This window comes from Lynx canadensis, chromosome B1 (assembly GCF_007474595.2).
Source record: "Lynx canadensis isolate LIC74 chromosome B1, mLynCan4.pri.v2, whole genome shotgun sequence".
In the NCBI taxonomy this organism is placed as follows: domain Eukaryota; kingdom Metazoa; phylum Chordata; class Mammalia; order Carnivora; family Felidae; genus Lynx; species Lynx canadensis.
In genome coordinates, this window is record NC_044306.2 from 49,067,614 (window position 1) to 49,082,254 (window position 14,641).

Consider the following 14,641-nt stretch of genomic DNA (forward strand, 5'->3'; position numbering starts at 1 on the left):
GACCAAGCGCATGTGAGGGAACCACCCATAAAGAGCAGGAACCCAGTGAGAAACAAGGTGAGTTCTATTATTCTTGCAACAGGCTAAATGGAGCCCTAGACAATCTGAGTGACAACTTCACCCTCCCTGTTCTGCAGATAAAACAGAAAAGCAGAAAGAGATCGGGCCAGATCTGCCCCCGAAAGCCTGCCTCTCCAGGATCCACAGGAAACAGAGGACAGCTGGGTCCCCTGTGAATCAGCCAGGTCTGCTCCAGGAAGCCAGAGTGTAGGAGGGAGCTCTGCCCTCGGGGGCTGGCTTTGAAAGCACATGTCTTAGTCCATTTTGGCTATTCTAACCGGGTACCACAGACTGGTGACTTACAAACGGCAGACATTTATTTCTCCCAGTTCTGGAGGCTGAAAGTCCACGATCAAGGTGCCAGCAGACTTAGGGCCTGGTGAGGCCCTGCTTCCTGGTTCATAGATGGCCATCTGCTCACTGTGCCCTCACATGGCAGGAGGGGAGAGGGAGCTCGCTGGGGTCACTTTTCTAAAGGCACTAATCCCATTCATGAGGGCTCCACCCTCAAGACCTAAACACCTTCCAAAGACCCCACCTCCTAATTCCATCACAGCGGAGGTTAGGATTTCAACACATAAATTTGGGGGAGACACAAATATTCGGTCTATGGTAGCATAGTATGTTCACTTGCTAGTAAAACACAGCCCAGTACAAGTCCTATGCCCTGTTTCGATTTTGTTTTTTGGAAGGGAGGGGGAAGTGTTGCGTGTTAGTAAGGTTTCTCCACAGAAACAAAACCAAGAGGCTATACAATAGTCTCCCATTATCTGTGAGGGGTTCCAAGACCCCCATTAGATGCCTGAAACCACAGATAGTACTGAACCCCATATGTATTCTGCCTTTTTTCCAAATATACATACCGATGATAGCGTTTAATTTATAAATTAGACACAGATGAGGCACCTGGGTGACTCAGTTGCTTAAGCGTCTGACTCTTGGTTTCGGCTCACATCATGATCTCACAGTTCGTGAGTTCGAGCCCCGTGTCAGGCTCTGCACTTACCGTGCAGAGCCTGCTTGGGATTCTCTCTCTCTCTCCCTCTCTCTGCCCCTCCTCCACTCATGCGTGCACATACTCTCTCTCTCAAAATAAATCAACAACAAAAACCTAGTGACTCAATAACGTAAGAATAAAGACGTAAGAAAACTCATGTGTCCTAGACTGTTGGCCACCAGCATCCCCGGCTGTGTGATTTGGAGGGTGAAGTTCAGCTTGATTCGCAGGCGAGGGTGAGGCACGCACCTGAGCCCACCTGTGCTGTCACCGCCCCCCGCAGGTGCATACCTCCACCTTCCCTGGTCAGGGAAGTCCTCTCAAGCCCTACCGAGGAAGGAAGAGAGAGAGTATTTATGAAATAGGCACAGCAGGCAAAATCAGAGCTACAGATGCTGAAGAACAGCCGGGTCTTGGGCTTGCTACCCGTGGGAGGCTGCCAGCCTCTCAGGCTTCTGTCTTCACTGCCGAGGGTGACTGGTCTCTTACCTTCTCTCGGTGGCCACTGACCTCTCCTCTCTGCTCCCCTCTGTCCCCTTTCTCCTGACCATCATCTTCTGTGTGCATAAGGCTCAGCTTAACTGGGTTACTGCTCTCCCCCGCAAGGACCCTGTCCTTTGATTGCTCATTCCCAACCCTAGGATAGCAATTGAACTGCCAACCCTGGGGGTCCGTCCAGGATCCACCTTGATCCAGTGGGCTGGGACCACACAGGGAGAGAGTCTTGTGGTCAAATTAGAGGCAGAAGAGCCAGACTGGCCCTGAGCGAAGCTGGCCATAAATCTGTGGTTGGCAATAAAGGAATAAGGAGAATCATAGCAACAATAATAGCAGACACCAGTGGGGGATTTATGCAACAGAATACCATTCTAAGCATTCTACATATATTTTAAAAAATTTAAGTTCACTTATTTACTTATTTATTAATAATCTCTGCACCCAACGTGGGGCTTGAACTCACAACCCCGAGATCAAGAGTTACCCGCTCCTCTGACTGAGCGAACCAGGTGACCCAACACTTTACATATATTCACACATCTAGTCCTCACTACAACTTGTAATGCAGCTATTGTATCCATATATACTATTATTATTCCCCCTTTATGGATGGGGAAGCGGAGGTTTGGAGAGATTAGCTTCCCAAAGTCACATAGATAATGAGTTTTTAGATGTACCTCTATTAAAACAGCCTTGGGCAAGTTACCCTCTCTATGCTTCTGTTTCCGTCCCTGTAAAATGGGGATTACAATTGCACCTACCTCCTGAGGTCGTTGAGGGGATTAAGTAAGGATACTATATAAAAAAAAAAAAAATTCAGCTGATGAAATTTGAAGATCTAGTTGGCTTTATCAAGTGATTCACTGAATCGGGCAGTACCCCATCTAGCGAAGAGAGGGACACTGTAAGGAGTTGTACAACATGGAAAGTTTTGTTTTATTTTTATTTTTTAATTTTTATTTATTTTTTTCATTCTATTTATTTTAGAGAAAGAGAGAACATGAGCAGGGGCAGAGGGGGAGAGAAAGAGAGAGAAGAGAGACAGTCTTAAGCAGGCTCTGTGCTCAGCACAGAGCCTGATGTGGGGCTCGATCCCGTGACCCCAGGATCATGACCTGAGCTGAAATCAAGAGTCAGACGCTCAACCAACTGAGCCACCCAGGAGCCCCTTGTTTTTATTTTTTTTAATGTTTATTTATTTATTTTGAGACCCAGAGCACGAGTAGGGGAGAACAAGAGAGAGAGAATCCCAAGCAGGCTCCGCACTGTCAGCACAGAGCCCGAGGGGGGCTCTGTCTCATGAACCGTGAGATCGTGACCTGAGCCAAAATCAAGAGTCAGATGCTTAACCGACTGAGCCACCCAAGCACCCCAAAATGGAAAGTTTTTGGAGGAATGAGGGTAGGGCAGAAAAATTATAAGCAAAAGAAAAGAAAGGATTATTTCAGGCAAAATCACCTTCCCCTAGTGGGAAGGGCAAAGGGTTTTATTACACAGATTACCTCATCTTCCTTTGGGGGATGGAGAGGGCCCAGGTCCACAGATTACCTCATTGCTGTTATCAGAAAAATTCCCGACTGACAGATTAAGATTTACATTTCTGGGGGAGACTGAAATTGCAATTAGGTTAGGTACTAAGCCCAGGTCTGATGATCTGGCCTGGCCCAGGTACCACCATTTTGGGCCTGGGGTTTTCTTTTCAACAGTGCACTTGGCCAATTGCTTGGTGCACTGGTCAGCTCAGGCCACCATAACAGAGGCTGGGTGGCTCAACCAATAGAAATTAATTCTCTCAGGGTTCCAGAGGCTAGGAAGTCCCAGAGCAAGATGCCAGCTCTTCCTGGCTTGCAGATGGCTGTGTCCTCACCTGGTCCAGGGTGTGGGGTAGGGAAAGAAGGGGAGGGGAGAGAGGGAGTGAGAGAGAGCACTCTCTTCCTTTTTTCATAAGGCCACAGTCTTAACAGATTAGGGCCCCACCCTTAAGAGACCTCATTTAACCTCAGCTACCTCCTAGTACCTTTTCTCCAGATACAATTGCACTGAAGGTTAGGGCTTCCGCACATGGATTTCATGGAGACACAGCTCAGTCCCCAGTACCTGGCAGTGGTGGTCAGGCGATTAGCAGCCGTTATCATGTGCATTATACAGATGCAGACCTTCTTGAGTGGCGGTCACCACTGCCCACTGCAGATGAGTGGTCGGAATGGGAGCCCTTGCAGGTCCCACTGCCATATTCCCTATATCATTAGAGCCAAGAGAGAGCTGGTGAATCACCAGGCTCAGCCTACTTTCCAAGAGAGACAGCAAAGGCTGAGAGAGGTGAGGAGTTTGTCACCCACCTGGGACTAGAGCTCAGGTCCTGGTCCCCTCAACTTCTCACATCTCTGGTTGTGCTGTAAACTCCACTTCTCAGGCCACTTTGCCGTTGGTCACGACCATTGGGCTCCTGACGCACATTCCCCAGAAAGTACCCGCGGGTCTCTCTCTCTATTCCCACCTCATCAAATAGCCCTCGCTACTAACGTGACCCTTCAGAATGTCCAGACCCTTTTAAGGTTCTGGAAAGCCCGAGAGCCGACAGGTGTTGGTGGGGAGGGCAGTTGGAACGATAAAGCCTGCAGCAAACACCATGAATCGATACACTGTTCTGTGCAAAAACTCTGTGATCCACCTGCATCACGTGGGATGACTGGGTGGGCTCCATGATAGAATTCCTTTGCGGACACGGAACTGCAACGGGGCAGGCTTCTGCCCCGCTGGGCCCTCCATTTGTAGTGGGATTGCAGGCTGACACCATGCATCTCTGACCGTTGGTTCCTCTACCAGGGAACAGAGTGGCCGGGTCTTGACGCCATCAGGAAGTCACCTGGAATGCGCTGGATTTCTCTATCCTGCAATTCTGACCAAGTGCTCTTCCTCCCGCCCTGCTTGGTTGCTCCCCTGGAACTTGCCAGGGCCGAGGCGTTAAAGTCTGAACCCGGACTAAGAGGTGATAACCTGCGAGATTTCTCATCACTGGATCAGAATCATGGCCTTTGCCATCAGGTGTTTTACTCCCCGCCAGGTTTGCAAAGCCTTGGAGCTCCTGGGCTTCCTTCTAAGGAGACAGCAAGGGGGCTTCCTGGGGGCCTTAGGACTGGGTTATGTCTACAAACCCTGGGCCTGCCCACCATTCCTCCCCAGGCCACTTCACCGCCCCTCCAGCCTGGGCTGAGCCTCTGCGCCTTCCTCCGGCTCCTCCTCCCTGGCCCGGGCTGTGCTGGCAACATGTGCTGCGCCAGCCTTGGACACACCTGTCAAAACAGAGCCAGAGGAGACGCGAGCAGGGAGCTGACAAACACGGTGGGATCACGCAGCCCTTTCCAGCAGCGCTGGGGCGGGGCTGGGGAGGGCCTGGAGGGACGCTGAGCAGCCTCCCAGGGGATTGCTTGACCTGCAGAAGCACAGGTTATTTGTTTTCCTTGCCATCACCTACCCGGTCCTTTTATTTTCTTGTGCACACTTCAAAGTGCAAGGCTCTGTGTTTGATGTGGTGGGAGATGTTACAGAGGTTAGGGCAGTGCTCTTAGCAGGGACAACCACCCAGGAGGCCCTAGAAATGCAGGCTGCAGGCTTCCACTGCCCGCTTCAGAATCACAGAGGGGGCAGCACAGGGAGGAGTGAGGGGGAGAAATCCCCAGGGAATTCTGGTGCTCCAAAGAAAATTTGAGAACCACAGGTGTAAGAGAGAAAGCAAACTATGTTCTTTAAAATTTGTGTGCAGTATCTCGGGGCGCCTGGGTGGCTCAGTCCACTGAGCGTCGAACTTTCGCTCAGGTCATAATCTCGTGGCTTGTGAGTTCGAGCCCTGTATCAGGCCCGCTGCGGTCAGCACAGAACCCGCTTCAGATCCTCTCCTCCACTGGCTCTCTGCCCCTTCCCTGCTTGTGCCCTGTCTCACCAAAAATAAATACAACATTTAAAAACTAATAAAATAAAATAAAATCGGTGTATAGTATCTCATCCAATTCTCACAAACTGAAAGTATTTTCATTTTATAGGCCAGAAAACAAGGCTGAGAAAAGTAAAGTAATTCACTCAAGGCCATGTAGAAGTTATGCGGATTTGAACCCAGAATGTACGGAAGCCAGCTATGGTGAGGTGCTTCTTACAGAAGGATAGGATTGGGGGTTCATTTGGGCCTGTGCTTTGCACCTGAGAAAGCTGAGGTCCTCAGAAACAGATTTGTTCAAGGACTCAGAGCAAGCTATTGACACAGCTGTAACAAGGCGCCAATCTCAGGGCCTGCCGGGCTTCTCTGGCCCAGCTGCCTTGTCACTAAACATGTGACAAGGCACATATTTAGGATTAGGGATTAGGAAGAGCAATACAGGGGTTAGAGACAGGAGCATAATCTCTGCTGTGAAAGCTGGGGGCTTTACAAAGGAAGCCAGGTGCCCACCAAACTCCCAATGGTCTTTTCCCTAAGTCCAAAATGGGCACCCAACTAAATCCTCTGGGGTGAGGCACAAACTATTAAGTATTAAAATGTCTACTACCTGTGTTTCATCTATTCTAAGTCATACTTCCTTTCCACACAATCAGATCTGACATGAAGTCAGCCAGAAAGTTTGGAATGACCTAGAATATGATTTGAAAATAAATTTATGTTCATTATCTTTAATGCTAAACAGCACCCTACATGCAATTACGCCTGGAGACATTAGGCAACAATAGAAACATGAAAAATTCTATACAAACTCTTTCAGAAAATAGAAGAGGAGGGAACGCTTGCTAACTCATTCTATGAATCCAGCATTATCTTGATAACAAAACCTAATACATATTACAGGAAAAGAAAATCATAAGAAAAGAAAACTACAGATCAATATCCTTAGAATATAGTAGCAAAATTTCTTTAAAAAAATTTTTTTTAATTTTAGAGAGACAGAGAGCACAAGCAGGGGAGAAGGGCAGAGGAAGAGAGAGAGAGAGAGAGAGAATCTTTTTTTTTTTTTTTGAGAGAAAGTATCTTAAGAAGGCTCCCATGCTTAGCATAGAGCCCAACGGGTGGCTCAATCCCATGACCCCGAGATCATGATCTGAGCCGAAATCAAGAGTCAGAGGCTCAACTGACTGAGCCACCTAGGCACCCCTAGAAGTGAAATTTCTTAACAAAATTTTAGCAAACTGAATCCAACAATAAATATGAAGGTAATATATCAAAAATGAGTTTTATCTCAGAAATACCAAGTTGTTTTAACACTCAAAATCAAGATAATTCGCCACATTAATAGAAAACAAGATAATATGATTCTCTCTATAGATGCAGAAAAAGCATTTGAAAAAATCCAAAATTTATATATTAGAAAAACCTCACCACACACTAGGAATAGATTGAGCCTTTCTCAATCTGTTATAAAACATCCTAAAACAAACAAACAACCTAGAGTTAACATCATTCTTAATGATACAAGGCTTAATGCTTTCCCCTAAGACCAGAAAAGAGTCAAGGATGTATGTATGCTTTTACCACTTTGAGTTAACCATGTATTGACAATCCTAAAAGAAGATGCCAGATTGAAAAGGAAGAAGTAAAACTGTCTTTATTTGAGGACAGTGATTGACTAGGTAAAGAATACTAAGGGTTTGCCAAAAAAAAAAAAAAAAAAAAAAAAAAAAAAAAAGATGACTCAGCAATGAGTAAACAAAATTGAGAACACAAGGTCAATAAACAAATATCAATTGTATTTCTATACACTAGCAAGGCACAGCTAGAAGTTGGAATGAAAAACTGTAATACAATGATATCAAAAATGTGAAATACTTAGTAAAAAATTTGGCAAAGACCTGAGATTTAGAAAACAGCAAATCACATTGCTGTGAGAACTTAAGGAAGACCTAAATAACTGTAGATAAATACAATGTTCATGGATCAGAAGACTCAATATTGTTACAATATGAGTTTACTCCATATTGATATATAGATTGAATGTAATCCTAATAAAAAAAATCCCATCAGGAATTTTTAAAGAAATAGATAAACTTACTCTAAAATTTGTTTGGAAATGCAAAGGACCTAGAAGAGCCCAAACTTTTTTAAAACTATTTTTTTAATGTTTATTTATGTTGAGAGCGAGAGACAGAGCATGAGCAGGGGAGGGGCAGACAGAGAGGGAGAGAGAGAAGCCCAAGCAGGCTCTGCACCGTCAGCACACAGCCGGATGCAGGGCTGAAACCTACAAACCATGGGATTATGACCGGAGCTGAAACCAAGAGTCAGATGCTCACCCAACTGAGCCACCCAGGCACCCCAGAGCCAAAACTATGTTTTTTAAAAAAGAAGAAAGTAGGGGTGCCTGAGTGGCTCAGTCAGTTGAGCATCCAGCTTTGGCTTTGGCTCAGGTCATGATTTCACAGTTCATGGGTTCAAATACCCCAACAGGCTCTGTGCTGACCGTTTGGAGCTTGGAGCCTGCTTCAGATTCTGTGTCTTCTCTCTCTGTCCCTCCCCTGCTCACTCGCTCTCTCTCAAAAATTGAATAAACATTAAAAAATTAATTTTTTTAAATTAGAAAAATAGAAGAAAGTAGAAAGACATACTACCTGATTTCAAGATGTACAAAGCTATAGTAATCAAGATAGTGTGGTATTTGTATAGAGATAGACTCATAGATCAATGGGACAGAATAGAGAGTTCAGAAATAGATCCACTTATATATTGTCTATTGATTTTCAACAAGATTGCCAAAGCAATTCAATGAAGAAAGAATAATCTTTATAAAAAGCAGTACTGGAACAATAGTATAATGATATACAAAATATGAATCTTGGCCCTTACCTCTTAACATACACAAAAATTAACTCAAAATGGATTATAGACCTAATTGTAAAAGCTAAAGTATAAAACATCAAAAAACAACATATAAAAATTTTAGAATAGTGATTTAGGCAACAGTTTCTTAAATATGATATTAAAAGTATGTCAACATGTAAAAGCATACAAACACGGACTGTAAAAGAGATTTTCATATAAACAAAGCTGAGCAGGTTTATAACCAGCACACCTGCACAAAAAAGAAATATTAAGGGAATATCTTTAGGCTGAAAGGAGATTATACCAGTTACAAACTTAAGTTTCACACACAACACTCTTTTACCCAATGAAAGAAACAATAAGTGTTAAGTTTAAGGATATAAAATACTTTTTCTTTTCATTTCTTGATTTCCTTAAAAGAAAATTTATTGTTAAAGTGATAATCACCACAGTGCATTGTGAAGTTATTACATACAAAAAAGGAAAATGAATGATAACAGTGGCACAATGAAAGGGAGATAGATAAGTGGAAAGTTCTTACATCATATGTGAACAAAAATAACATTAATTCAAGGTAGGATAAGGAAGAAAGTATAGTGTAACTCTTACAGCAACCACTAAAAAATAAAGCCAAGAGGTAGAACAGAAAAGCAAATAGAAGAGGTAAAATGAAATACTAAAAATACTTAATTGAGCTAAAAATAGATGGAAAGAGGAGTAAATGAACACAAAAAAACAGGACAAATAAAAACCCAAAAAGAAAGATATGGGCTTAAAAAAATTATATAATAATTACATTATATATACGTGAACTAAATACTCAAATTAAAAGGCAGAGAATGTCAAACTAGACTTAAAAAAAAAAATGTAAGACCTAATGATACACTGTGTGAAAGAGATGCTTCTAATGCCACACTTTTTCTTTTCTTTCTTTTCTTTTTCTTTTCTTTTCTTTTCTTTCTTTTCTTTCTTTTCTTTTTTCTCTTCTTTTTCTGGAAGCTTCACAAATTTGCATGCCATCCTTGCACAGGGCCCATGCTAATCTCTGTGTCATTCCAATTTTAGTATATGTGCTGCTGAAGTGAACACTTTAATGCCACACTTCTAATTATATAGGTCAGAGAAAAAACATCACAAAGAAAATTAGAAAATTTTTTTAACTAGTATTGAAAATATAACATACCAAAATTTGTCAGATGCAGATAAAGTAGTTTTTAGGAAAAAAAAATAAAATAGAGCTTAAATGACTATATAAGTGGGGCACCTGGGTGGCTCATTCAGTTGAGCGTCTGACTTTGGTGGAGACCATCATCTTACAGGTTCATGAGTTTGAGCCCTGCATCGGGCTCTCTACTATCTGCCTGCTTCAGATCCTCTGTTTCCCTCTCTCTGCTCCTCCCTTGTGCTCTCATACTCTCTCTCTCTCAAAAATAAACATTTAAATGACTATATAAAAAAAGAAAAGCAATTTTTAAATCATTGATTTATGTTTCTGCTTTGAGAAACTAGAAAGAGAAACAAATGTTAACACAGAATAAGATACAGAGAGACAACTAAAAAAGCCAAAATCAATTAAAAAAAAGACAAACGATAAGGAAATTAACACAGCCAAAAGTTAGTTCTTTGAAAATATGAATAAAACTGATATACTCTTAACTAAATTTTCAAGAAAAACAAAGGAAGAACAAATAAATTAACAATATCAGGAATGAAAGAGGAGACATCACTATGGATCCTGCAGAGTGAAGGATAATAAAGTAATATTATGAACCAACTTATACTACCAAATTCAACAATCTAGGTGAAATGAAAAAATTTCTTGAAAGACAAAAATTACAGAAGCTAATACAAAAATAATAGAAAAGTCTCCATGGTCTTAAGTGCATTTTAAAAACTGAATTCAGAATTAAAAACCTTTCCCTAAGAAAATATTTTAAACATTTACAAAATAAATAGCAATCTTACACAAACTCTTTCAAAAGGTAAGGAGGGAATGAGTAAAGTGCAAGAAGATAAAATCATAGACCAATGATCTTCATGAATATAAATGCAAAAATTCTTAACAAATTGAATGAGGGTAACAGCAAATCAAATCTAGTCATATATAAAAAAGATAATTCATCATGACCAAGCAGGTTTTGTCACAGTAATGCTAGGTAGTTTAACACTTTGAAAATCAATTAATATGGTTCATCATTTATACAGAAGAATAAAGGAGAAAAATCATTTGGTCATCTCAACAGATGCAAAACAATTGTAACAATTCAATGCTTTCTAATTAAAAGTCTCAGTAGACTTAGGAATCAAAGGAAACTTCAAACTTTGATAAAGTTGTCTTATGAAAATCTTTCGATTAACATCATATTTAAATGTTAAATACCAAATGCTTTCTCCCTAAAATCAAGAACAAGGCAAAGGTATGGACATACCACTTGCATTCAACATTGTACTGGAGATCTTAGCCAGTGAAATAAGGCAAAAAAAGAAAATATAAAGACAGGGAAAGAAGGAAAATTGTTTCTATCTACGAAAAAAATAATGGTACATGTAGAAATTCCTAAGGAATCTATTAAAAAGCAAACCTTACTTTTACCAAAAAACAACTTATCAAGGTCAAAGGATACAAGAGCAATACATAAAAATCAATCATTTGTCTATATACTAGCTACAAAAAAAAATGAAAAAGGAAATTAAAAAAATATCACAATAGCATGAAAGAACATAAAATAATTCGGAATAACTTTAACAAAATTTGTATGAAATCTGTATGTATAAAATGACAAAACGTTGCTGAAATTTTAAAAGACCAGAATAAATGGAGAGATATACACGTTCACAGATTGAAAGACAATAGTGGACATTCACCCCAACTGATCTATAGTTAATGCAATCTCAAAGTTCCTGCACGTCTTTGTTATAGAAATTGAAAGGTGGATACTAAAATGTATATGGCAATATAAATGACATAGAATAGCAAAAAAGAAAAAAATTCTTGAAAAAAAAAAAGAACCAATTTGGAGGACTTACATAGCCTGATTTCAGTAATGACTATGAAGATTTAGTATTCAAGATAGTATGGTACTGTCACAAAGATGAACAGACAAATGTAATAGAAACAGAGTCAGAAATTAGCTCAACATTAATTAGCCCATTGATGTTTTTGTTTTGTTTTGTTTTGTTTTGTTTTACAAAGGAACCAAAAGAAGTCAACGAGAAAAAGAAAGATTCTTCAAAAATGGTGCTAGGACAATTGGAAATCATAAGGAAAAAAGTGTATCTTGACCCCTAGCTCATATTACTCATAAAAATTAATTCAAGATAGATGAAGGCCTAAATACAAATGTTAAAATTATAGCACTTCTAAGAGCGCCTGGGAGGCTCAGTCACTTTGGTGTCTGACTCAATCTCAGCTCAGGTCTTCATCTCAGGGTTGTGAGTTCAAGCTCTGTGTTGGGCTCTGCACTGGGCATAAAGACTTACTTAAAAAAAAAAATTATAGCGCTTCTAGAATAAACGCAGAAAAATACCTTCATGATCTTTGGGTGGCAAAGATTTCTCAGCTAAAACAAGAAAAGCATTAACCATAAGAGAAAAATGTGATAAATTTCATAAAAATTAAAATCTGCACACCAAGAGATCCAATTAAGTATATGATCAGATATGTTACACACTGGGAGAAAACATTTGACAAATAATTTATAAATAGAATATATAAATATCTCTTGCAACTCAGTAATAAGACAAATAACCCATATAAATGGGTGAAATGTTTGAACGGACTTCACAAGAGACATTTATTAGTGCACAAGAAGATGGTCAACATCATTAGTGATCAGGGAAATATAAATCAAAACCACAATGAGATACCACCACAAACCTATTAGAATAGCTAAAATTAAAAAGACTGACCAAGTGCTGGTGAGGATGCGGTGAGGATGAAACGCTCATATACCACTGGCAGAAATGTAAAATAATACAACCACTTTGGAAAACAGTTTGGTAGTTTCTTAAAAAGTTAGACATACATTTATCATATGGTTCAGTCATTCCACTCCTAGGAATTTATCCCAAAGAAATAAAAACATATATCAAAAAATACATTTATTCATAATAGCCAAAAAGTAAAAACAACCCAATGTCCACCATCAGGAGAATGTATAAAATCCATACAATGGAATGCCCCCTCAGCAATGAAAAGGGAAATGTTATATTGGACACAAAAATATGAGTGAATCTTAAAATAATTATGCTGAGAGGCGCCTGGGTGGTTCAGTTGGTTAAGCATCTGACTTTGGCTCAGGTCATGATCTCATGGTTGGTGAGTTCAAGCCCCGCGTCGGGTTCGGTGCTGACAGCTCAGAGCCTGGAGACTACTTCAGATTCTCCCTTCAGATTCTCCCTCTCTCTCTGCCTTTCCCCTGCTCATGCTCTGTCTCTGTCTCTCAAAAATGAAAAAATTGTAAAAAAAATTTTTTAATAAAAAAAATTATTCTTTTAAATTTTTTTTTCAACGTTTATTTATTTTTGGGACAGAGAGAGACAGAGCATGAACGGGGGAGGGGCAGAGAGAGAGGGAGACACAGAATCGGAAACAGGCTCCAGGCTCTGAGCCATCAGCCCAGAGCCTGACGCGGGCTCGAACTCACGGACCGCGAGATCGTGACCTGGCTGAAGTCGGACGCTTAACCGACTGCGCCACCCAGGCGCCCCAAAAAAAATTATTCTGAGTGAAAGAAGCCACCCATAAAAAAGAGTACATAGTGATGATTCTATTTATATGAAATTCTAGAACAAGCAAAACAAATAAAAAAATGATAGAAGTAAGATTAGTGGTTACTGGGGCAGAAGTGGAGAGTAATCAACCAGAAAGGGGCATGAGAGTTTTCTGAGGTGACAGAATTGTCCCTATCTTGATTAGGGATGGTGATTACACAGGTGTGTACATTTGTTAAAACTCAAGAAATTATACACTTAAAATGTGTGCATTTTAAAATTATACACTTAAAATGTGTGCATGTAAAGTATACATCAATAAAATTGATTTTAATTTTTTAAAGCATTTATTTATTTTTGAAAGAGTTGGGGGGAGGGAAAGAGGGGCAGAAAAGAGGGAGACAGAGGATCCAAAGCAAGGTCTGTGCTGTGTGGGGCTGGAACCCACAACCGTGAGATCATGACCTGAGCTGAAATCAAGAGTCAGCCGCTTAACTGACTGAGCCACCCAGGTGCCCCAAAATTGATTTTAAAAAACAACTAGGATACCATATTTTACTCACTAGAAGAATTAAAATGGAAAAGACTTAAATATCCAGCTATAGTGAGAATGTTCCTGTTGGGACTGTATGGTAGAACCTCTTTGGAAAACCAGTTTGGCAATTTCTTATAAAGGTAAATATGCACTCACCCTATGAGTCAACACTTCACTTCCATTCCTAGGTATTTACCCAAGAGAAACAAAAACATATTCCACAGAAAGTCTTGTACAAAAACATTCACAGCAGCTTTCATCATAATTGCCCCAAACTGGAAATAGGCCAAATATCCACCAACAGAGGAATGGATAAATTGTTACATTTTTGTGCAATGGAATATGAACTACTCCAAAGAAGATGGGGAAGAAGGGGAGGGGGGAGAGGTTGAAGAGGAAGAAAAAAAGCAACAACCAAAATGTATAAGCAATACATTAAAAAAAAAACAGTCAAAAATACTATACTGAAGAAAAGTAACACACAAAAGAGCATATACAGTATGATTCCATTTCTGTTAAATTAGGGGGAGGCAAAGCCATCCTATGACGCTAGAGAACAGAGTGGTTGGTGCCTCAGGGTGTGCAGGGGAAAAGCAGGAATCGATGGACAGACCATAAGACAAGTTTCTGCTCTCATGGAAAAATGGTCTGTGTCCTGACAGCTGTGTGACTTCTCCAGATGTATGCATTTAGGGAAACGCATCGAACTATGCACATAATCTATGCGTTTCACTGAAGGAATGTGAAGTAGCACTCAATTTTTAAAAATTATTTTAAGAAATAGAAATTTACTTCCAAAAGCTCATGAGTCAAAAAAGAAAAAATAAAACTTATATTGAAATAGACATAGCAAGTATTTTTAAGCTGCTTTATTATGAAATGTCTCATAATAAAATCTCAGAACCTGAGGAGTGTAGTTGGGCAGTACTTGAAGAGAAAATTAATGGTCTTAAATACTTACATTAGAAGAAGAAAGGCTAAAGTTAATGAGCTATGTGTCCAACTTGTAAAGTCTGAAGTCCACCAGAACACACATAAAGTC

The 14,641-nt window shown here is 40.4% G+C and overlaps 1 non-coding gene across 1 annotated transcript; it reads right to left on the reverse strand.

The window, feature by feature from the left end:
• Positions 1 to 9,336: 9,336 nt before the first annotated feature.
• LOC115513172 lies at positions 9,337 to 9,440 on the reverse strand. The gene has a single exon (XR_003968595.1). It is a non-coding gene; the product is annotated as a U6 spliceosomal RNA (small nuclear RNA).
• Positions 9,441 to 14,641: the final 5,201 nt, after the last annotated feature.